This window comes from Zea mays, chromosome 6, assembly GCF_902167145.1.
Source record: "Zea mays cultivar B73 chromosome 6, Zm-B73-REFERENCE-NAM-5.0, whole genome shotgun sequence".
Taxonomy (NCBI): domain Eukaryota; kingdom Viridiplantae; phylum Streptophyta; class Magnoliopsida; order Poales; family Poaceae; genus Zea; species Zea mays.
In genome coordinates this window covers 83,678,707-83,703,925 of record NC_050101.1, presented here as the reverse complement: position 1 = coordinate 83,703,925, position 25,219 = coordinate 83,678,707, and the positions used below count along the sequence as shown (strand labels likewise).

At 46.2% G+C, this 25,219-nt stretch overlaps 1 pseudogene; it reads left to right on the top strand.

Annotated features, from left to right (window-relative positions):
* The first annotated feature begins 19,847 nt into the window (after positions 1-19,847).
* Positions 19,848-22,231, top strand: LOC103631146 (uncharacterized; annotated as a pseudogene).
* The last annotated feature ends 2,988 nt before the right edge of the window (positions 22,232-25,219 follow it).

Here is a 25,219-nt window from a genome sequence, read left to right as displayed (position 1 = left end):
CAAAGGGAGCACCCTCCAGCGATGAATGGCGGCAACCACCCCCGCGGCGGTGAGCCCTCCTTTCCGTAGCTCCTCCAAGGCCTTTAGAAGGGGCTGGAGATTCTTTTGTCTGTCACGCGGGGTCCCGTAGCGCCAGTTATCGGCGGCGGCGGTCACCACTCGCTGAGAAAACGACGGGAGCCTCCCGTCGTCATTTCAGAGATAGAACCACCGGCGCTACCACCCTTTGTTCGAGGACGCGAGGACGGCGGGGATGTACTGCAGCGCCCGCGCCTGCCTCAGCTGGAGGATGCAGCCACTGGCCCGCACCGCCATGCGGACCCTTCTTTCCCCTGTCGGCGAGGCAAAAAGCTCCGTGGAGAAGAGATGGGTCCACAGGTCCCAGTGAGGGTCAATCCCCAAGTATCCTTCACAAACCGCCGCAAAGATGGCGGCTTGCGAGATGGAGTTGGGACTGAGGTTGTGCAGCTCCACCCCGTAGACATGCAGAATCGCCCGCATAAAACGGCTTGCCGGCACTCCGAACCCCCGCTCGTGAAAGGAGACGAAGCTCACGACATAACCCGGCGGCGGGACGGGGCGGCTCCGCTCGAAGGGGCCATCCACTCCGGCTGCGAGTCACCGGAGAGAGGGCGAAGCAAACCATCAGCAACAAGGGCCTCCAGGTCATCCGCCGTGACGGTGGAGAAAGGCCACGGATCGCGCGGCGGAACAATGGTCACCCGGTCGGCCATCACCAAGAAGAAGAGGTGGCGGCGGAAGGAACTGGGTGCGCGGTTTCCTTTCTCTGGCTATTCCCTCGGGTTGCAAAAACCTAAGCGGGAGGCGAGCAGCTGAGTAAAGAACCGTCACCAGCCCCTCTCCCGAATATATAAAGGCCCAGGCGAGACCCATTCAACACTTCGCCCGAACCCGCTGCAAGATTCAAAACTCAAAGCAAGACGCCCGTTCCTCGAACGGCTCGCGCACGCGCAACGGCCGCCCTGTGAACCACTCGTCCTGTCGCATTAACTCTACGGCAGGACGGGCGGCACCTTTGGCGGGCGAAGCAGGCGACGCTTCACCTCCGCCATAATGACCGTGTCAAAAAAAGGTGCACCACGTCATTCGATTTCATATCCTTTTCCTCTTCCTCTTTCTCTCTCTTACGACAGGGACCGGGAAAGGGGATACCCCGAAAGGGATCCTTCTCCGCGAAGGAAACGGGCCCCGAGCCCCCTACTGATCAGAGGTTCGAAAGCTGGCCCCTCGGAAGGGTTCAATAGCCGCCTCAGAGCACTCGGGCTCCGCGCCCACTATTGGTCAGAGGTTCGAAGGTCGGGCCCTCAAAAGGGTTCAACGGCCGCCTCAGGCCACTCGGGCTCCGCGCCCATTACTGATCAGGGGTTCATAGGCTGACCCCCGAAGGGTTCGACAGCCGCCTCAGACGTAGAGCGATGGATGACCCTGGGTACGTTCGATACATAACCAAGGCTCGGGCTACGCTCCCGAGGTACCCTAGGACATTTCTGAGACCGACGGGAACGATTTTGTAACGGAATCCCACCAGAGGGAGGCATCGAGCCCTCGGACCCCGTCAAAAGGGGACCAGGTCCGGCAAATCACCCACAGGTACTTTTGGAGCGCGCCTCCGGGCCACTAGCCGACCCCTAACAAATGGGGCATAGGCGTCCACTCGGATTACCCGTTAGCAACTCATTGGAGACACCATGTTCGGCGCCCTCCGAGGGCAACATGGCGCTTTCCCCCCCTCCTCCTTGCGGAAAGGCGACGCAATGGCGTATGTAAAAAAGTCGAGTCTGTCCTTGACCGTCCTCTCGCTCTGTGCGGGGGCTTGGGGGCTGCTCTCGCAAACCCGGCTCCGGCCAAACCGTTGACAACGTCAACATACCAGCCCGAGAACTTGGGACTCGACTGTGCACCCGGGCTACGGCCAGTTCGCATGAGGGAACAACCAGACCGGCCGAAGCATCGCGAAACGCATTAAGACCTCGAAGGAGTCAAACCACTCCTCCGAGGCCTCGGGGGCTACACCCGGCGGGTGCGCTCGCGCGCACCCACCGGAATGAAACGCAACCGAGAAAGGCAGGTCCCCTTGCAAAAAAGTGCGACAAAAGCCTCCAAGCGAGTATTAACACTCCCTTTGAGGCTCGAGGGCTACTGCCGGGGACCATAATTAGGGGTACCCCCAAGACTCCTAATCTCAGCTGGTAACCCCCATCAGCACAAAGCTGCAAAGGCCTGATGGGTGCGATTAAGTCAAGGCTCGGTCCGCTCAAGGGACACGATCTCGCCTCGCCCAAGCCCAGCCTCGGGCAAGGGCAGCCGACCCCGGAGGATTCACGTCTCGCCCGAGGGCCCCCTCAAGCAACGGACACACCTTCGGCTCGCCCGAGGCCCAGTGTTCGCCAAGAAGCAACCTTGGCCGCATCGCCACACCGATCGACCGTATCGTAGGAGCATTTAATGCAAAGGTAGCCTGACACCTTATCCTGACGCACGCCCTTCAGTCGACTGAGCCGAAGTGACCGCAGTCACTTCGCCGCTCCACTAACCAGCCTGACAAGAAGACAGCGCCGCCCGCGTCGCTCCGACTGCTGTGCCACTCGACAGAGTGAGGCTGACAGCGGCCAAGCCCGGCCTCGGGCGCCATAGGAAGCTCCGCCTTGCCCGACCCCGGGGCTCGAACTCGGGCTTGGCCCCGGAAGACGACGAACTCCGCCTCGCCCAACCACAGGGCTCGGACTCAGGCTCGGCCCCGGAAGACGACGAACTCCGCCTCGCCCAACCCCAGGGCTCGGACTCGGGCTTGGCCCCGAAAGACGACGAACTCCGCCTCGCCCGACCCCAAGGCTCGGACTCGGGCTCGGCCCCGGAAGACGACGAACTCCGCCTCGCCCGACCCCAGGGCTTGGACTCGGCCTCGGCCCCGGAAGACGACAGTCTCTGCCTCGCCCGACCCCAGGGCTCGGACTCGGGCTCGGCCCTGGAAGATGACAAACTCCGCCTCGCCTGACCCCAGGGCTCGGACTCGGGCTCGGCCCCAAAAGACGACGAACTCTGCCTCGCCCGACCCCAGGGCTTGGACTCGGGCTTGGCCCCGGAAGACGACGAACTCCGCCTCGCCCGACCCCAGGGCTCGAACTCGGCCTCGGCCCCGGAAGACGACGGTCTCCGCCTCGCCCGACCCGGGGCTCGGACTCGACCTCGACCACGGAAGACAGACTCGACCTCGACCTCGGAGGAGCCTCCGCCTCGCCCGACCCAGGGCTCGTACCGACCACGTCACAGGGGGGCATCATTACCCTACCCCTAGCTAGCTCAGGCCACGGGGAACAAGACCAGCGTCCCATCTGGCTCGCCCCGGCAAACAAGTAATGATGGCGCCCCACGTGCTCCGTGACGACGACGGCTCTCAGCCCCTTACGGAAGCATGGAGACGTCAGCAAGGACTCGACAGCCCCGACAGCTGTCCTTCCGCAAGGCTCTAGCGCTCCTCCGACGGCCACGACATCACATGAACAGGGTGCCAAAACCTCTCCGGCTGCCACAACGGCATGTACTTAGGGCACTAGCTCCTCTCTGCTAGACACGTTAGCACCCTGCTACATCTCCTATTGTACACCTGGGCCCTCTCCTTACGCCTATAAAAGGAAGGTCCAGGACACTCGTGCGAGAAGGTTGGCCACGCGGAGAGGACGGGACGGCGTGTGCAAGCCTCTCGCTCCCTCCCACGCGGACGCTTGTAACCCCCTACTGCAAGCGCACCCGACCTGGGTGCGGGACAACACGAAGGTCGCGGGTTTCCCCTTTTACGCCTTTCTCCCACTGGTTTCCCCCCTTCGCGCTCCGTCTCGCGCCGACCCATCTGGGCTGGGGCACGCGGCGACAATTTACTCGTCGGTCCAGGGACCCCCCCGGGGTCGAAACGTCGACAATTAGGGTAATTCAGTTCGGTCTATTCGGGTTTGTGAAATTTCGAGTTCGTGAAAAATGAGAACCGAAATTTTCAAAAATATTTTAGGAACCAAACTCGAATAGACTCACAATTTCGGTTTGGTCTATTCGGTCCATCGAATAGACCCGAATTGTAGAGAGACTAGTATATTTTGTTAAAATATATACAATGAATAATTAATTGAAAGTACTATTACTACAACAAGTGACTATAAAAATTAGTATACAAAGATATATATGCTATCGTTAAGATGATATCATTATTTCTAACTAATAAGTTCATAAATCATATAATAATACCATCACATATTAAGAGCTTTTTATATTTCGGGTTATTAGGTCTATTCGGGTTTTAAAGGATAGGAACCGAACCCGAACCCATACCCCGAAATATAGCACATATAGGAACCGAACCCGAACCCGAAAACCCGAATAGACCGACAATTCGGTCTATTCGGGTTCGGTTCGGGTTTGGGCTCGGGTTCGGTTTTTGGTTTTAAAATGCCCACTCCTAGCCACAATAACTTTGTCAACAATCTAGAAATTCTTTTGGAAAATATGATCTTTTGATTCAGAGTCCTGAAGTCTTTAACAGTTGACAATGGCACGCAGTTTGACTCTGAAGTGTTTAGGGCATTTTGCACCCAAGTGGGTACCAACATACACTTTGCTTCAGTTAGACGTCTGAAGTCCAATGGATTAGTTGAAAGGGCAAATGATATAATTCTCCGCCTAAGGGAAAATGGCCCGAAGAGCTTATTAAAGTATTATGGAATCATAACACTTCAAATCAAGGTCTATAGGATTCACCCTGTTCAAACTCCTCTTTGGAGATGAAGCAATGGCTCAAGAAGAGCTAAAGCTAGGGTTAGCAAGGACCATGGCATTGGTTGGCAACGAAAACAATGATAAAGTTCCGAAGACACAATAGAGGAATCAAGACTTGAAGCTATCAAGCACATAAGAAAATACCAAGTTGAAATAGTAAAGTGGCAAAATAGAAAAGTAAAGCTGAAGAACATAGCACTAGGACACTTGGTGCTCCAAAGGGTCGCCAACCCAGACACAGCAGGCAAACTTCAGGCAAAGTGGGAAGGTCCCTATTTGGTTTCAGCCTCAAACAGACCAGGGTCTTACAAGCTGAGAGATATGTAGGGAAACAAAATTCCTAGATCCTAGATTGCAGATGAGCTTCGAAGATACTATGTGTAGTCTCATCTGGGTTTTCGTTTTCAAATCTGGTACCATTTTTTCCTTAAAGGGGGTAAGGTTTTTTATTGGGGCCAATCTTGTAACATTTTGTAAAAGCTTCCCAAAATTAATGAGGGCATTTCCCCCCAACATGGTGTGAGATACACTTTCAGCCTGCATCTTCGAATGCAGCAACAAAAAACATATAGATCCTGAAGCCCTTTGTATCCCCATGCATTATGCAGTTTGGCCTTTTCAAACTGAAGCTAACCTTTAGAGGACTCATCACTATATGCTTGAAGTCCTCTCACTCCTTAAAGTTCACTTTAGCATAATACAATTCCTTCCTCCAATCACTATAGGCAAGAACATGACTAGTAGAGTCCTTCTGGTAGGCGAAGCTGTAACTACCAAAGTTGTTATGAAGGTTGTCTAAAGATCTAGCCTTTATCTAATAATGCAACTCGTGCGCTCGGCAAATAGCATCTGCTTTAGTGCGTACGCCTTATCTTCATACAACCCATATGAAAACACTAAGCCTAACAATAGCATTAGGAGTCAGCTGATGCATGTATATCTCAAACTTCTTCAAAACATTCACAATCATCTTGTACATTGGCATCTAAAGGCCAGCTCGGAAGAAACTTCTGAAGACAACAACCTCATTACTCTTTGACTTTGGGGTCGTCTCGTCACTAGCAAGACGAACGTTGATCTCATCACCAAAATATCCAAGCTCTTTCAAAGCCTTCAAATCTCCAGCCTTCAAAGTGGGTCAACCTATCTCGATATAACTGGGCTTCGTCGGCCTACCTTCGTATTCTTCTTCTTCAACCTTAGAAATCATTCCTACATCCTCTTTCAAATTTGAAGCTCTAGAAGCCCTCATGACTTGCGAAGTCGATGCAGTATCCGAAGGAACCTTGTCTCTCTAAAGAGCCTCCAAAGATGTGGGAGTGGCTAACCTAGTAGTTGTGTGGATCCTAGCCATCCAAGAAAGCTCTCTCGAAGTTCGCTCCAAGCACAGCAGTCGGCCGAAAGCTTTGGAGGTGGAGAAAAAAGCGGCAGTGGGTGGGTGCGGGGGCAGTAAGTGCTGAACCGCTCCATTCCACCTCTCCATTGTTATATAGGTCTAGGGCGTGGAAGTCGAGAAGCCGCAATGTCACCTTCTAACTATCTAGTGGACCGTAAAATGCACATTTTTCACTTCAAAGCTATTTAATTTTGTCATGTTCCGTGCCATGAGCTCGTTATGAAAACAACCTTATTCCACGATGGGCTACTGTTGGGGAAGGCCTTTGTTGTCGAAGGTCTTTGAAGCAGCATAGTCAACATCCTAGCACGCTTCGAGCAATTATATAAAGTAAGGAGATGCATCTTCGTCCAAAATGACGTCCGAAGAGGAGACGAAGCCAAAAGCTTCGTCTTTGTAAAAGGCATTACTTCAACCAGAGTCGAAGGAGAAAGCTTCGGCCTACACACAACAAAGAATGAAGCAGAGAAGAAGGTGAGAAATCCAAAAGACCCAATTGGCGGAGCGAGTGGAGAAAAATAATTGTATTACCCTCCATGGATTCACTAGTTCAACTGTATAGCCTTGTGGGCATGTTTGTAATCCCATACAAAGTTGTACTTGACAACTATAAATAGAGGAACAGTGCCATACATTAGGATGCTTTTTGGTGGAAAAGAGCTATCTCGTCTGCTTTTGAAGTTATCTTTTCTATCTTACCTTCGCATTGCCCCTTTGCAAAGCCGAAGGTACGATTGTAAATATTTTGTAATATAAGAGAGAAGTCAAATAAAATAGTGGATGATTGAGATGAGTGAATCATTATATCCTTTTCACCCTACTTATAATTGTCTTTAAATCATTTTCATTTCCTTCTCCCTATAAACTAATCTTCTCAAAGAAGATTAGTTGAGGAGAGAAGCTTTGACTTGATTTTTTGTGTTTCCTTGCTTTTGATCTTTCAGGAGTCAAAAGCGAGTGACCAATATGTCCTAAACAGTGAGTTGAGTTTATAGACTCGAGGACTGATGTGATATCCTGGCCCCGGTGGATGGTGATATCATAGCACAAGACTTAATAGAATTACTAGAGTATTTATACCAACAAGGTTCATCTTCTTTTTAGGAATCGTGTCTCAAAATAAACCTCGGGGTTAAGCATGCTTGGCCTAGAGCAATCTTGGGATGGGTGGGCGATCGAGAAGTCTTTTCGGGTGCACATGAGTGAGGACAAAGTGCACACAAAAGACTCGTGATGGTCTGTGTGGATGATATATGATCCTAGAGGGCTCTCAGGAGTAAGTACCACCGATTCAGGAGTGGACGGGTTGTTACAACTGTATGATAGAGTTGGAGACTTGGCTAACTCTGACATTGAAAGGGGAATGTGCTAGATAATAATTTCTACCTGTTTTGGTGTAAGTGTCTAACACACCACCTTGGACTAACTAGTTTGATATGAGTATGAGCACGTGTTCACTAGAAGGCAAATTGATGGAACTAAGTCCAAATGAGCTAAACTGGAGGCCAAAAGTGCAACTTTGGATAAAATAGTGTAAACATTAGGTTTGAGTGTTCGAATAAGTTGCATAGGCCTATTACAATGTTTCTAGCACTTGCATTTAGACTCTAACTTTTTTTGTAGCAAAAGGTACATTTTGGACTTGGTTTGAGACATATTGTAAATCCTAGAGAAACTATGGCAGAGAGGTGAGTTTCCCACACTTAGTCAATTGGATTATGTGCTCACTATGTTTGTCTAAGTCGTAGGGAAGCTCCCAAAATAGTCCAAAAAGATTGGAGAACTTAGACTCAAAAGAGGCTAAGTTGTGCCGGACTGGGTCCGTGTGCACCGAACTGCCTGTACGGCTCAACTCGGCGATCTCCAGAATTTATCATAAAATTCACCGAATCGCCCTCCAATGGTTACATCGCGGGCGCACGGGCGAGTCAACGGCTAGTTGACGTGGCGCCTGGTCCGGTGGTGCACCGGACCGGTGAAAGGGAATTAGGCTTACACATTTTTCCTAATTAATTTTGGTGGTTGAATTGCCCAACACAAATAATTGGACTAACTAGTTTGCTCTAGTCTATAAGTTTTAAAGGTGCCAAAGGTTCACAACAAGCCAATAAAAAGACCAAAGATGGGTTCAAATTAAGAGAGCAAAAGACATCCCAAAGACACCCTGGTCTGGCGCACCGGACTGTCCGGTGAGCCACAGGACAGTGTCCGGTGCACCAGGGAACTCGAAGCTAAACTTGCCACCTTCGAGAAAATGGGAGGCAGCTCCGCTATAATTCACCGGACTGTCCGGTGTGCCAGCGGAGCAACGGCTACTTCGCGCCAACGGTCGACTGCAAACGCATTCAATGCGCTATAGTGCGCGCCAGAGTCAGAGCAGCGCCAGACGGCGCACCGGACTATCTACAGGACCTGTCCGGTGCACCACTGGACAACCCAGAGGCCCCACCTGTCAGAGCTCCAACGGTCGAACCCTAACGGCCTGCTGACGTGGCTGGCGCACCGGACTGTCCGGTACGCCATGCGACAGACAGCCTACCAACAACCACTTTTGGTGGTTGGGGCTATAAATACCCCAACCACCCCACATTCAATTGCATCCAAGTTTTCCTCCTTCCAACACATTACAAGAGCTATAGCATTCGATTCTAGACACAACCAAAGAGATCAAATCCTCTCCCAAGTCCGGAATCACTCCAAATCAAATAGTGACTAGAGAGAGCGACACTTGTGTTCATTTGAGCTCTTGCGCTTGGATTGCTTCTTCTTTCTCATTCTTTCTTGTGATCAATCTCAATTGTAACCGAGGCAAGAGACACCAATTATGTGGTGGTCCTTGCGGGAACTTTGTGTTCCATTTGATTGAGAAGAGAAGCTCACTCGGTCTAAGTGACCATTTGAGAGAGGGAAAGGGTTGAAAGAGACCCGGTCTTTGTGACCACCTCAACGGGGAGTAGGTTTGCAACAACCGAACCTCGGTAAAACAAATCCTTGTGTCATACTCTTTATTTGCTTGCGATTTGTTTTCCGCTCTCTCTCTCGGACTCGTTTATATTTCTAACGCTAACCCGACTTGTAGTTGTGCTTAAGTTTATAAATTTCAGATTCGCCCTATTCACCCCCCCCTCTAGGCGACTTTCAATTGGTATCAGAGCCTGGTGCTTCATTAGAGTCTAACCACTCAAAGTGATGTCGGGAGCATCCGCCAAGAGGGAGATCGGGACCGGCGAGAAGTCCGCCACAAGCCATGGGAAGGCTCCATCAGGAGAGTCCGCCAACAAGGTGAAGGGATCCCCTTCACACAACAAGTCGCGTCGGAGCGGTGACAAGAAAAAGAAGATGAGGAAGGTGGTCTACTACGAGACTGACTCTTCGTCGCCATCCACCTCCGGCTCCGACACGCCGTCCGTAACTTCTAAGAGCCATGAGCGCAAGAAGTTTAGTAAGATCCCCCTACACTACCCTCGCATTTCCAAATGTACTCCATTACTTTCCGTTCCATTAGGCAAACCACCTATGTTTGATGGTGAAGATTATAATATGTGGAGTGATAAAATGAGGCATCATCTAACCTCACTCCACACTAGCATTTGGGATGTTGTTGAAATTGGAGTACAGGTACCATCACCGGGGGATGAAGACTATGATTCGGACGAGGTCGCCCAAATCCGGCACTTCAACTCTCAAGCCACCACTATACTCCTCGCCTCTCTAAGTCGAGAGGAGTATAACAAGGTGCAAGGATTGAAGAGTGCCAAAGAGATTTGGGACGTACTCAAGACCGCGCACGAAGGAGACGAGGTGACCAAAATCACCAAGCGGGAAACGATCGAGGGGGAGCTCGGTCGCTTTCGGCTTCGCCAGGGAGAGGAGCCACAAGAAATGTACAACCGGCTCAAGACCTTGGTGAACCAAGTGCGCAACCTTGGGAGCAAAAAATGGGATGACCATGAAATGGTCAAGGTTATTCTTAGATCACTCGTCTTTCTTAACCCTACGCAAGTTCAATTAATACGTGGTGATCCTAGATATACACTAATGTCTCCCGAGGAAGTGATAGGAAAATTTGTGAGCTTTGAGCTAATGATCAAAGGCTCCAAAAAGATCATCGAGCAAGGTGACTCCTCCACGCCCGAAGCACAACCCGTTGCATTCAAAGCAACGGAGGAGAAGAAAGATGATTCTACTCCAAGTAGAATCCCCATCGACGCCTCCAAGCTCAACAATGAGGAGATGGCGCTCATCATCAAGAGCTTCCGTCAAATCCTCAAACAAAGGAAGGGAAAGATTACAAGCCCCGTTCCAAGAAGGTGTGCTACAAGTGTGGTAAGCCCGGTCATTTCATTGCTAAATGTCCATTATCTAGTGATAGTGACAGGGGCGACGACAAGAAGGGAAAGAGGAGAGAAAAGAAGAGATATTACAAGAAGGGCGGTGATGCCCATGTTTGCCGGGAGTGGGACTCCGACGAGAGCTCCACTGACTCCTCCTCCGACGAGGACGGCGCCAACATCGCCGTCACCAAGGGCCTCCTTTTCCCCAACGTCGGCCACAAGTGCCTCATGGCAAAGGACGGCAAAAAGAAGAAGGTAAAATCAAAATCCTCCACTAAATATGCATCCTTTAGTGATGAAGATAATGCTAGTGATGAGGAGGATAATTTGCGCACCCTTTTTGCCAACCTAAACATGCAACAAAAGGAAAAATTGAATGAATTAATTAGTGCTATTCATGAAAAGGATGAACTCTTGGACTCCCAAGAGGACTTCCTAATTAAGGAAAATAAGAAGCATGTTAAGGTTAAAAATGCTTACGCTCTAGAAGTAGAAAAATGTGAAAAATTATCTAGTGAGCTAAGCACTTGCCATGATATTATTGCCAACCTTAAAAATGAGAATGCTAGATTAATTCCTAAAGTTGATTCAAATGTTGGTGATGATTCAATTTGTAATCTTAGAGATGATAATGATAAATTACTTGCTAAGATTGAAGAATTGAATGTTTCTCTTGCTAGCCTTAGAAATGAAAATGAAAAATTAATTGCTAAGGCTAAAGAATTAGATGTTTGCAATGCTTCCATATCCGATCTTAGAGATAAGAATGACATTTTACGTGCTAAGATTGTTGAAATTAATTCTTGCAAACCTTCTACATCTACTGTTGAGCATGTTTCCATTTGCACTAGATGTAGAGACATTAATGTTGATGTTATTCATGATCACCTAGCTTTAATTAAGAAACAAAATGATCACATAGCTCAACTTAATGCCAAAATAAATGAGCATGACTTAGAAAATGAAAAATTTAAATTTGCTAGAAGCATGCTCTATAGTGGGAGACGTCCTGGCATCAAGGATGGCATTGGCTTCCAAAAGGGGGACAATGTCAAACTTAATGCCCCTCCTAAAAGATTGTCTAACTTTGTAAAGGGCAAAGCTCTCATGCCTCAGGATAACGAGGGTTACATTTTGTACCCTGCCGGTTAACCCGAGAGCAAAATTAGGAGAATTCATTCTAGGAAGTCTCACTCTGGCCCTAATCATGCTTTTATGTATAAGGGTGAGACATCTAGTTCTAGGCAATCGACCCATGCTAGATTGCCTAAAAAAACTCCTGCTGCATCAAATGATCATAACATTTCATTTAAAACTTTTGATGCATCTTATGTTCTAACTAACAAATCTGGCAAGGTAGTTGCCAAGTATGTTGGGGGCAAACACAAGGGATCAAAGACCTGTGTTTGGGTACCCAAAGTTCTTGTATCTAATGTCAAAGGACCCAAAACCGTTTGGGTACCTAAAATCAAGAACTAAATTTGTTTTGTAGGTTTATGCATCCGGGGGCTCAAGTTGGATCATCGATAGCGGGTGCACAAACCACATGACAGGGGAGAAGAAGATGTTCTCCTCCTACGAGAAAAACCAAGATCCCGAACGAGCTATCACATTCGAGGATGGAAATCAAGGTTTGGTCAAAGGATTGGGTAAAATTTCTATATCTCCTAACCACTCCATTTCAAATGTTTTTCTTGTAGATTCTTTAGATTATAACTTGCTTTCAGTTTCACAATTATGTAAAATGGGCTACAACTGTCTTTTTACAGATACAAGTGTTACTGTCTTTAGAAGAAGTGATGATTCAATAGCATTTAAGGGAGTGTTAAAGGGTCAGCTATACTTAGTAGATTTTGATAGAGCTGAACTCGACACTTGCTTAATTGCTAAGACTAACATGGGCTGGCTCTGGCATCGCCGACTAGCACATGTTGGAATGAAGAATCTTCACAAGCTTCTAAAGGGAGAACACATTCTAGGACTAACAAATGTTCATTTTGAGAAAGACAGGATCTGTAGCGCATGTCAGGCAGGGAAGCAAGTTGGTGTTCATCATCCATATAAGAACATCATGACGACTAACAGGCCACTCGAGCTCCTACACATGGACCTATTCGGCCCGATTGCTTACATAAGCATCGGCGGGAGTAAGTACTGTCTAGTTATTATGGATGATTATTCTCGCTTCACTTGGGTATTCTTTTTACATGAAAAATCTCATACCCAAGAGACCTTAAAGGGATTCTTGAGACGGGCTCAAAATGAGTTCGGCTTGAGGATCAAAAAGATTAGAAGCGACAATGGGACGGAGTTCAAGAACTCTCAAATCGAAAGCTTCCTTGAGGAGGAGGGCATCAAGCATGAGTTCTCTTCTCCCTACACGCCACAACAAAATGGTGTAGTGGAGAGGAAGAATCGAACTCTATTGGACATGGCAAGAACCATGCTTGATGAGTACAAGACTTCGAATCGGTTTTGGGCCGAGGCGGTCAACACTGCGTGCTACGCCATCAATCGATTGTATCTACATCGAATCCTCAAGAAGACATCGTATGAACTCCTAACCGGTAAAAAGCCCAATGTTTCATATTTTAGAGTCTTTGGTAGCAAATGTTTTATTCTTGTTAAGAGAGGTAGAAAATCTAAATTTGCTCCTAAGGCTGTAGAAGGCTTTTTACTAGGATATGATTCAAACACAAGGGCATATAGAGTCTTTAACAAGTCCTCTGGACTAGTTGAAGTTTCTTGTGACATTGTGTTTGATGAGACTAACGGCTCTCAAGTAGAGCAAGTTGATCTTGATGAATTAGATGATGAAGAGGCTCCGTGCGTCGCGCTAAGGAACATGTCCTTTGGGGATGTGTGTCCTAAGGAATTCGAAGAGCCCATTCAAGCACAAGATCAACCATCTTCCTCCACACAAGCATCTCCACCAACTCAAAATGAGGATGAGGCTCAAGATGATGAAGGAAAAGATCAAGAAGTTGAGCCACCTCAAGAGGAGAGCAATGGTAAAGGGGGAGATGCCCATGATCAAGATGAGGAAGATGAACAAGTTCCAAGGCCGCCACACCCAAGAGTCCACCAAGCAATCCAACGAGATCACCCCGTTAACACCATCCTCGGCGATATTCAAAAGGGGGTAACTACTCGATCTCGTGTTGCTCATTTTTGTGAACATTATTCTTTTGTTTCCTCTATTGAGCCACACAAGGTAGAGGAAGCACTTCAAGATTCGGATTGGGTGGTGGCGATGCAAGAGGAGCTCAACAACTTCACTAGGAACGAGGTATGGCATTTAGTTCCATGTCCTAATCAAAATGTTGTAGGAACCAAGTGGGTCTTCCGCAACAAGCAAGATGAGCATGGTGTGGTGACAAGGAACAAAGCCTGACTTGTGGCCAAGGGATATTCACAAGTCGAAGGTTTGGATTTCGGTGAAACCTATGCACCCGTAGCTAGGCTAGAATCAATTCGCATTTTACTTGCCTATGCTACTTACCATGGCTTTAAGCTTTACCAAATGGACGTGAAAAGTGCCTTCCTCAATGGACCAATCAAGGAAGAGGTCTATGTTGAGCAACCTCCCGGCTTCGAAGATAGTGAGTATCCCAATCACGTATATAAACTCTCTAAGGCGCTTTATGGGCTCAAGCAAGCCCCAAGAGCATGGTATGAATGCCTAAGAGATTTTCTTATCACTAATGGCTTCAAAGTCGGAAAGGCCGATCCTACTTTATTTACTAAAACTCTTGACAATGATTTGTTTGTATGCCAAATTTACGTTGATGATATTATATTTGGGTCTACTAACGAATCTACATGTGAGGAATTTAGTAGGATCATGACACAGAAATTCGAGATGTCTATGATGGGGGAGTTGAAGTACTTCTTGGGATTTCAAGTGAAGCAACTCCAAGAGGGCACCTTCATTAGCCAAATGAAGTATATTCAAGACATTCTAAACAAGTTTGGGATGAAGGATGCCAAGCCCATCAAGACACCCATGTGAACCAATGGGCATCTCGACCTCGACACGGGAGGTAAATCCGTAGATCAAAAGGTATACCGGTCGATGATAGGTTCCTTACTCTATTTATGTGCTTCACGACCGGACATTATGCTTTCCGTATGTATGTGTGCAAGATTCCAAGCTGACCCTAAGGAATCTCACCTTACGGCCGTAAAATGAATCTTGAGATACTTAGCTTATACTCCTAAGTTTGGGCTTTGGTACCCTAAGGGATCCACATTTGATTTAATTGGTTATTCGGATGCCGATTGGGCAGGGTGTAAAATTAATAGAAAGAGCACATCGGGGACTTGCCAGTTCTTGGGAAGGTCTCTGGTGTCTTGGGCTTCAAAGAAGCAAAATTCCGTAGCTCTTTCTACCGCCAAAGCCGAGTATATTGCCGCAGGCCACTGTTGCGCGCAATTGCTTTGGATGAGGCAAACCCTTAGGGACTATGGTTACAAATTAACCAAAGTTCCTCTTCTATGTGATAATGAGAGTGCAATCCGCATGGCGGATAATCCCGTTGAACATAGCCGCACTAAACACATAGCCATTCGGTATCATTTCTTAAGGGATCACCAACAAAAGGGGGATATCGAGATTGCATATATTAACACCAAAGAACAATTAGCCGATATCTTTACCAAACCATTAGATGAACAAACATTTACCAAACTTAGGCATGAGCTAAATATTCTTGATTCTAGGAATTCCTTTTGATGTTTTGCACACATAGCTCATTAATATACCTTTGATCATATCTCTTTTATATGCTATGACTAAAGTGTTTTCAAGTGTATTTCAAACCAAGTCATAGATTGAAAGGGAAACGGAGTCTTCGGCGAAAACAAAGGCTTCCACTCCACTCCATCAAGTTACTCATCCTTCACCGTCGCTCCGCTCTGCTCTCCGTCTTTGGTATAATCTTCACTTACATTTTGTTTGCCAAAGGGGGAGCAAGTAGTTATAGAAAGGGCTTATATTTCACTCAAGTATCCGTTTTTGGCGATTCATGCCAAAGGGGGAGAAAGTATTAGCCCAAAGCAAAAGGACCGCACCACCACCTAATTTTAAAATAAAGATTTCAAAATTAATATCTTATTGTGTTCAAAAGGGGGAGAAAGTAGTATCTTCGAAAATTGCAAAACCCTCTTGAACACTAAGAGGAGGATTTCACTAAGGGGGAGTTTTGTTTAGTCAAAGCAAAAGCATTTGAAACAGGGGGAGAAAATTTCAAATCTTGAAAATGCTTCTCAAAATCTTACTCATTTACCTTTGACTATTTGCAAAAGGGCTTTGAAAAGAATTTACAAAACAATTTACAAAAACAAAACATGTGGTGCAAGTGTGGTCCAAAATGTTAAAAATAAAGAAACAATCCATGCATATCTTATGAGAATTTATTGGTTCAATTCTTAGTAACCTTTGCACTTACATTTTGCAAACTGGTTAAATTATGCACTTCTATATTTGCTTTGGTTTGTGTTGGCATCAATCACCAAAAAGGGGGAGATTGAAAGGGAATTAGGCTTACACCTTTTTCCTAATTAATTTTGGTGGTTGAATTGCCCAACACAAATAATTGGAATTACTAGTTTGCTCTAGTCTATAAGTTTTATAGGTGCCAAAGGTTCACAACAAGCCAATAAAAAGACCAAAGATGGGTTCAAATTAAGAGAGCAAAAGACATCCCAAAGGGCACCCTAGTCTGGCGCACCGGACTGTTCGGTGAGCCACCGGACAGTGTCCGGTGCACCAGGGAACTCGAAGCTGAACTTGCCACCTTCGGGAAAATGGGAGGCAGCTCCGCTATAATTCACCGGACTGTCCGGTGAAGCACCGGACAGTGTCCGGTGACACACCGGACTGTCCGGTGTGCCAGCGGAGCAACAGCTACTTCGCGCCAACGGCCGACTACAAACGCATTCAATGCGCTACAGTGCGCGCCAGAGTCAGAGCAGCGCCAGACGGCGCACCGGACTGTCTACAGGACCTGTCCGGTGCACCACCGGACAGCCCAGAGGCCCTACCTGTCAGAGCTCCAACGGTCGAACCCTAACAGCCTGCTGATGTGGCTGGCGCATCGGACAGTGTCCGGTGGTGCACCAGACTGTCCGGTGCACCATGCGACAGACAGCCTACCAACGGCCACTTTTGGTGGTTGGGGCTATAAATACCCCAACCACCCCACTTCAATTGCATCCAAGTTTTCCACCTTCCAACACATTACAAGAGCTATAGCATTCAATTCTAGACACAACCAAAGAGATCAAATCCTCTCCCAAGTCCGGAATCACTCCAAATCAAATAGTGACTAGAGAGAGCGACACTTGTGTTCATTTGAGCTCTTGCGCTTGGATTGCTTCTTCTTTCTCATTCTTTCTTGTGATCAATCTCAATTGTAACCGAGGCAAGAGACACCAATTGTGTGGTGGTCCTTGCGGGAACTTTGTGTTCCATTTGATTGAGAAGAGAAGCTCACTCGGTCTAAGTGACCATTTGAGAGAGGGAAAGGGTTGAAAGAGACCCGGTCTTTGTGACCACCTCAACGGGGAGTAGGTTTGCAACAACCAAACCTCGGTAAAACAAATCCTTGTGTCATACTCTTTATTTGCTTGCGATTTGTTTTCCGCTCTCTCTCTCAGACTCGTTTATATTTCTAACGCTAACCCGGCTTGTAGTTGTGCTTAAGTTTATAAATTTCAGATTCGCCCTATTCACCCCCCTCTAGGCGACTTTCAACCGGTCCGATGCCCACCAGATCAGGAAACCACCAATCAGTATCTAGACTCGGGGCACGTGGACCTTATCCGGTGCCCATAGATAGAGCTGATTTTTGTCATGTTATTCTAATTAAGGAGCAGTGGCTTTGGGCCTTTAGGGGCTATAAAAGGACCCCTATGGCGACCTCATTTAGTACCCAAGCACCCAAGAGCTACTCAACTCTCTAACACTTTGCCACAATGCCATATAGTGATTCTAGCGAGATCTGAGTGTCGTTTCGATGTTGTTCTTGTGATTCTTGTGTGTGATTCTGTGATCACCTTTCTAAGCGTTGTGTTGCTGCTCTTGTTTGTGTTCTACATCTCCCTTGTGCTTTTTGAGTTGTAACTCCGATTTTGTGTAAGGTTGCAAGAGACTCAAAACTATGGAGATTCCTTGCGAAAGGGATTAATATTGATAAGGAAGACCATGACACTTAAGTTCGATCTACGTGATCACTTGAGAGGGGTTGAAAGCAACCCTTGTCCATTGGGATACCAAAAAATGGAGTAGGCAAGCATTTTAGGCTTGACCGAACCACGAGAAAAAATCGTCTCTCTTGTGTTCATTTACTTTCTTGTGATTTTATCTCTTCCTAAGTTCTCTCTATTCTTGTGATATTGTTCTTAGTTTAATTTACATCTTGAAATAGCAATCAAGTGAAGAGGACCTTTCTCCCTACTCAAACTTGGTTTAGTTTTGCACTATACTCTCACTTTTAGACCAAGTTTGTGTTTTTAGTGTCAATTTTGCAGGATCACCTATTCACCCCCTCTAGGTGACCTCAGACGTAGATAATTCAAGGTATTTAAGAAGATTCAAGAGAAGAGTCTTATATGCCTGATTCAATGACTCAATCATATAAGACTTATGTGGCTATTGTCAATAATGTATAATAGAGATACCCAGATAAAACTTAATGAGAAGGACTTGTAAGGATAGATTTTTGGGCTCAGCCGAGAGCCTAGGGCCTTGGACATCAAGAGAAGGGGACCTATTTTCAGAAGAAATCCAGAAGCATAAACATGGGAAAGATATGGCTAGCATCCAAATCAATATGGTTAGGTCCTAAAGATAAGGAAGAATACACCTATAAAGATAGAGTTTGATTCATGTACAACTCACTCACCGACTCGATTCGTCGTGGACTTGGTAAGTGATAACTGACTCGATTGTACTGTGTAACTGTTGCCCCTTCTTAAACTATAAAAGGAGGGAGAGATGAACCACATGAAGATAGATAATCAGTTCATGTTGCATAACAATAAACATCGTCATAAACATAACATATGGTATTATCTCGCATCGAGAGTCCAAACCTATCTAAATCTTCGTGCTTCCAATGCCTTTAACTTCAGCTTTCGATCATGTGACCTATATCGTATAAACACTATCGAACAATTGTTGGCATATTGTTTCCATGGTCTTTTAGGTCGTTTAACTAATTATTCAGCATCTTTAATCATTATCGAAAGATAATTAGGTATGACTCCGACAATTTATAATCGTATAGAAGCATAGATTAAGGGGGTGTTTTGTTTGTAGTGACTAGTTTTTAGTCCTTCCATTTTATTTTATTTTAGTCCCTATATTGCCAAATACGAAAAACTTCATTTTATTGTATTTTAGTCTCTAAATCGCTAAATACAGAAACTAAAACAGTAGTTGACAATATAAGGACTAAAATGGAATAAAATTAGTTCCTAGAAACTATTTATGACATAAAAGTTTTAAAAACTCCAATATTTTGGTTGAGAACTAAGAAGTCCACCACGGAAGTTGGTCAAACTTAGAAATCAGAATAACAATACGTCTCTGAAAACAATCACGATAGTGCAGAACTGATGTCGAAGAGGCCAGCGTAAAACTGACGGTACGTTGATCAACAACAAAAGGCGCCCCTTCACACTTGTATGTAAATGGCATCAGACAACTCATCCAGATCTATCCAATATGCAGGAGTATTATTTTGTCTTCAGATACGATCAGGATCAGTATCTTAACATATCTGGTGCACATAGAAGTTTAGTGTACATGATGCACATATTAAATCAGCATCACTCATTTTAGATCTAACGTCATTAGTTGTTTGATATATTTTGCTAAGCACACCTTCCGACGTGGTGGAGTGTAGTGGTGGAATGTGTTATTTGTAAATTGCAATAATCAACATGAGACGTTAAATCTCAAATGGATAATGATGATTTAATATATGCACCATATGCATTAAGCTTTCATGTGCACCAGACACTGTTAGGCAAAAACTATTATATTCAGAACATCCACGGGTGATCGACCAATTCAATTTTCCCTCTCTCGCTGGCCCTGGCTGTCTGCGTGTAATCATTCTGGTTCAGAATTGTGCCTATTTTCAAAAAAAACCCGGACTGTAATGCATGTTATTCAATTCACACTAGGCCATTCAGGTACGATCATGTTATTCAACCCAATGCTATGATGCATTGCCATCGAAGCTCCGAACAATGAATCTCATTCACAGGACGAAGGTACATACATGCAATGCAATTCAGACGAACATAGACAATTATATTATATGGCTCCAAAAATATTTTTTAATGCCAATGCTGCTGCCGTTTTCTTTCTGGAAAGGTATGCTTATATATATATATATATATATATATATACTACTATTATGATTCTACCGTAGGCGTGCACACCCGTGGGGTGGTGCACGTTCTGCCTCCCGCAACCCGCCCCGCCCGCGGCCGCCTCCCTCCCGCATCCCGCTCCCGCACCATTAACGCCGCAAGAATCAATCCACCTCCCTCCCGCATCCCGCTCCCGCACCATTAACGCCGCAAGAATCAATCCAGTCCCTCCCGCGAGATGCGGCCGCATCCCAATTCCATTCCGCGGCGCAATCCAGTTCTTCCATCCCGCAACGGCCGCATCCAGTTCGCGCAACGGCCGGATCCCACTTCCATCTCGCGGCCGCACCATCAACGGCGCAACGGCCGGATCCGTCGCCACCCCCGTGGGAGGCGCTCCACCTCGTCGCGCCGTTCCTCGACGCCGCATCCCTCGCGGCGGCGTCTTGTGTGTCCACCTCGTGGCATACCGCCTTCGCCGCGGACGACCTCTGGGCGCGGCTCTGCGCGTAGCACTTCCCCTCCGCGCTGGGCCTCCTCCCCGACACCGACAGCGACCGGCGGTGCTCCTCCTCACCCCACCGACGCCTGTTCAAGCTGTTCCGCTCCGCGTCCGTCCGCTGCCGCGCGCTCCCTGCCCCGCGCCTCGCCCTCGCGGACGTCTCGTTCGCCGTCGACGTCGTCACGGCCGGCGGCGACAGCACGCTGTCCTTCCTGGTAGCCGCGGACAAGGCCGCCCACATCGAGAATTCCGCGGGGCTGTTCCTGTTCGGGGTCGACCTGAGCGGTTGGAACGGGGCGATCGGGCCAGGGGAGTGGCGCGTCAGGTGGACGGCGGTGCGGACGGCGGCACGCCGCGGCGAGGAACCCGCGGCGCTCCTGATGATGGACGCCAAGATGCCTGCGCAAGGGCGGCAGGAGCCGTCGCCTTCGGCGGCAGAGGTGAGGCGAGGGTCTCGGCGAGTTTGGGCCCAGTGGAGGGGATGGCTCTGCAGGCCTCTGGGGCGGCTTCCTCCTCTGTGCCGAGCAGGCATCAGGTTCGCCTGCCCGCCTCACCTCTGCTCCGCGATCCCCTATGCCGAGAGTGTGGCCGAGTCTCTGTACGGCAACACAACGCCCCTGACACGCCGCCCATCATCCGCGCCGCCATCAACGCCCCCATCGCGCCCTCCGTTACCTCTGCTCCGCGATCCCCTGCGCACCCCCCCTGTGCTCCCCCAAGCGCGGATCCACTGGGGCCGACTCGCTGATCCCGGTCCAGGAAGGGCGAGACGGGGTCAAGTTCCTGCGGGGACTCGGCATGGCCTGCGAGTTCAAGGTACAGGGCTCTGGCTCATATCTTCCCCGGTTAAGCACGATCTGCTTGATTCATCTTATTTGTGGCGAGCGCAAGAATACGACAGGCTCGGCCACACTCTGGCGCTGTACGAACTGGAGCACTGCGAGCGGTGGGCGTCGGTGACCGTTCTGGGAGTGGGAGAGGGCGAACACGGACGACGACAAGGTCCGGGGAAGAAGAAGATGGGTGGCTGTCCGGGGATGGGGAGCAAGAGCAAGTCGTTGTTCTGCGGGGCCTTCAATCTCTTCTCCAGATAGCCGGCGCCGCCGCTTGTTTTTGTTCCTACTGCCGTGACAAACCTTCTTGTGATTTCTTTATTTGCCTTTTTGCTAGAAGTTCTTATTTTCATGTGTAAATTTTGTACCATTGCCGTGGGTTAGAAAATCACATTTTTCCAAACTCAGTCCTATGGCTTACTGAGAAGTTTCGTGATCTTGAAAATGGCTGATCAGAGGAGGGTAGCCTGATAGAACCAATGTCCTATGGTGTCAAACTGTTGTTATGTACACTACACATCCAAATAAAGGAAAATGAAGAACAGTTTCCTTCTAAATTCTGTATAGCTAATTGCTTTGTTTCGATACTACTAACACATGCGGTTTGAATGATTTATTCCACTATTTCGGTTTGAAAACTGTTAGATATGAGAAATAAATCCTTAAAGCTATTGAGTATGTGCAGGAATTGCTAGACAAAGAAGTAGCCGCGGGAACGAGTCTGTCATACTTATATTAAGTGTTGTTTGGTTCGGGCCTTGTAACAGGATTGGTAATAGGATCTCTTACAGATGGTAATGGTTACTGTCTGTAATTATAGTGGATAGTACCTGAAAGAGCTCAACCAAACAAAAGTATTAGTCTTCACTACCTTTTGTAAATCTGTTTTTCGGTGAATCAAACACCACCTTAATTTGTGGGATGAGCCAAGGAGTATTCAAGGTCATAAGATGATACCAATATAATTTTTTTCCCGTTTTTACAGGTGCTCTAGACATAGCAAGTGTTCTACTCTACCCTAAACCTTTACACTTGTTTGGTTAGAAGTAGATTGAGAGAGATTGAAGGTGATTAGATCCCGTTCTATATAAATTTATATATATATAAATGGATTTAATCTCCCCAGATCTTACTACTTCATTTCAAACCGAACAAGTCCTTAAGTGGTTGTGCTGTCTTCGGTGGTTTAGTTCCACTGAGTAAATCATTCGCTCAAAAGTGTCATCTGAAGCTAAAAAGGTGATAAACCCAAGATATGCTTATGTTCAGAACGTGATCAAAGAAAACAAAAAGGAAATGAAACGACGCCACGGTCCTATCAGCCAAACGTCTGCTAGGCTACGGCGAGCAGGTGATATGTGCCTGATACATTTCAATTCTCGGCCCAGCAGTAGTCAATTTGGTACAACTAACTTCTACTTAGAGATGGTAACGGGTATGTACCAGTCGGATAGTATCATCCCATATCCGTACCTGTCAAAAAAATTCTATCCATCGAGTTATCCGTATAAGGTCGCGGGTATATAATCTTACCTATACTCGTACTCGCGCGTAGGTAAATTTATCCGTCGGATTACCCATACCTGCTAGAAAAGTATAAAATTCTAATGTGTCAATCACTCAAAATGTCAAACAAACACATAAAACATAAGTTTAACTTCGAATACAATAAACCAAATTGCTTTGTTGTTGCTCTTGAATCCTCTGCTACTCCAAGCTTCTTTGATGTCGGGTGTAATGTCGTAACCGGCTATCGTTGTTGGCCGAACATTTGGCTAGCGTCGATGATATATATTGCAATGTGAATCCAGTAAGCAGGAGAGTGATCAATGTATGTAATCGTTGTACACTAACATTTGTCGAATATTTTGTATATCGTTTCAAGGCACCTAAATATTTTCTGAAGATTTGTATAAGTTTGTAGTTTTTTATGATAGTCTTAACATTTAAATGATGCAATTGACATGACATTATTAAAATCATATAGAAGTCCGTATAATACTGTGTAGTGTTGAATAGCTAGATTAAAATAACAATTTATATATGTCTGGATCATAAATCGATTACCATAAATCGATTACGAAACGTTTTCTCACAACAATATAACACACATTTGTACATAAGTTATTTTGATATTATATGTTTCCGTTGCAACGCACGGGCATTCACCTAGTATATATATATATATATATATATATATATATATATATATATATATATATATATATATATATATATATATATATATATTAGGTATATGTCCGTGCGTTACAATGGGGGATACTTGTACACGGATATGTCATTGTTTAGTGATGCTATCAAGAATCAACTCAACAATCATAACAAGTGAGTTGATCTAGATAATTAGTTATACAAATCAGCCACGCACCAAATATTAAAGGATCTAACTGTGTAGTAAAGAAGATATGGATGGGGAAGATAAGATGCTGGGAAAATATTGAACCATTGTAGTTGAGATAGAAAGCACCAAACTCACTTGTTATTTGGTGTATGGCTGATATTTGTCACTAATTACCTGGATCATCTCACTTGTTATGATTGTTATGTTGATTCTTGATAGTATCACTAAACAATAATATATCCATGTACAAGTGTCCCTCCGTTGCAACGCACGAGCATATACCTAGTTTATATAACAAGAAAGAATCTCGTAAGCTGAAGAGTTGCCTGGAATAGATGAAGGTTTAGTGTCCTACATAGGTAATTACTGACAAAACTCAGCCATGCACCAAATACCTAGTTTATGTGTTGTAAAATTACTTTTTCACCTGAAATTTACCTTTCAACTAATATGTACAACATGTTTATTGGAAGCAAACACATAATAACCATACAGTATACATGCCTCCAGACTTTTAGCATGTGACCCGGACAACTTGTGATGTTCCAACAGAAATCTGACATAATAACTCGATTGTGAGATACTGACGATTGAGTTGAACAGATTACAAGGAATGTGGAATAGACTTGTTAATTATACAACAAAGTATAACAAGCTCGAACTGAAAGTTGGTTTTGTTGAAGACCAGAGCAATGTTGATGCCGCTATTCCAGAAGAGAAGACATTGGTGATATTTTAGCTACTCACATGCGTCTCCATTGTCTGGGTCCTCCCCCGCCGAACTCAACATCAGCTTGCTCTCCTCGTGGGGCTTCTTCGCCTCCCTGTCGAAGTCTAGTGTCAGGTCCAAGCTGGTCGCGGGCTCTCCTTGTTGCTAGTCCCCGTGCCGCCACACCTTCCCTCGACATGTCTCCCTAGCCTGCATCAGTGGCAGCGAAGGGGGTACAGCGCCGAGACTCTGAAACCTTTTGTGGCCAACAATGTCACATATCTACAAAGACATGTTGTTACATACCATTTGAATCTACATAGATTTCTTATATACACAATAGAGACGATCAAGATGGAGCTCTATAAAGAAGCATGAAAAAATAACACACATCTAGAAGGTTTGAAAAATAACGCATATCTACATGTTGTCCCTTGCGTCCTCGACATGGTTGAACAGGAAGCCTCGTTGTTATCTGACATGCAACCATCAAAAGGTGATGAGCGATTCATTGATCTACAACACCATGTGGGGGAAAAGGAATAAGAAATACATTCATGTTGACTCCGTAGATGCTGGGGCGACAAATGTAAGATCACAAACTGAAATCTATCATGTTCAAAGAGCAATATTTTGTATTGTATCGAAATACAGATCAGTAAAAGCATGTTGTTAGGTTACCATTCAAATGTGTATCCCGCTTCATCTCTAATCACCTTTATATGCACATCGTCCATATGTGACCCCCTTCTCCATATAATTTCAACAAATTTTACTCTTTTGGGCTCCGTGTAATTTCATTGGTAAAATCTCTACTTCTTATTAAGGCTGCAAAGTTAACCTGTCATTCCATGTTATATATATTGGTATTATATGATCCTGTTGCAACGCACGACCTAGTTATTATTGAA